Genomic DNA, 323 nt, shown 5'->3' with positions numbered 1-323 from the left:
GGTCCCATCGACCGTTAAACAGTTCTCAGAATCGTGTTCTCCTTGTTCCAGGAATCCCGTCTTTGAAGCCGAGGAAGCTCGCTGGTGGTGATCGCTCTGTATCCAACGGGGCGCTTCCTTTGCATCAGCCGAGAAAAAATAAGGGAACATCCAAGAGAGAGAGAGAGAAGAAGAAAAAAAAACAAAAAAACTCGCAGGTGTATTCCAAAGGGGACTCTTGGGTGGGGGGGGGGGGAAGGTGGCTGCCTGGAGACCATCTGAAACACACTAATTAAAGAGGTCAAACGTAGCGGTGAGTGCTTGTGAAGAACCAGGTGGGTTCA

This window comes from Penaeus monodon, chromosome 19 (genome assembly GCF_015228065.2).
Source record: "Penaeus monodon isolate SGIC_2016 chromosome 19, NSTDA_Pmon_1, whole genome shotgun sequence".
NCBI lineage: Eukaryota > Metazoa > Arthropoda > Malacostraca > Decapoda > Penaeidae > Penaeus > Penaeus monodon.
The sequence above is the reverse complement of the archived record's forward strand: the minus strand, read 5'-3'. Positions refer to the sequence as shown.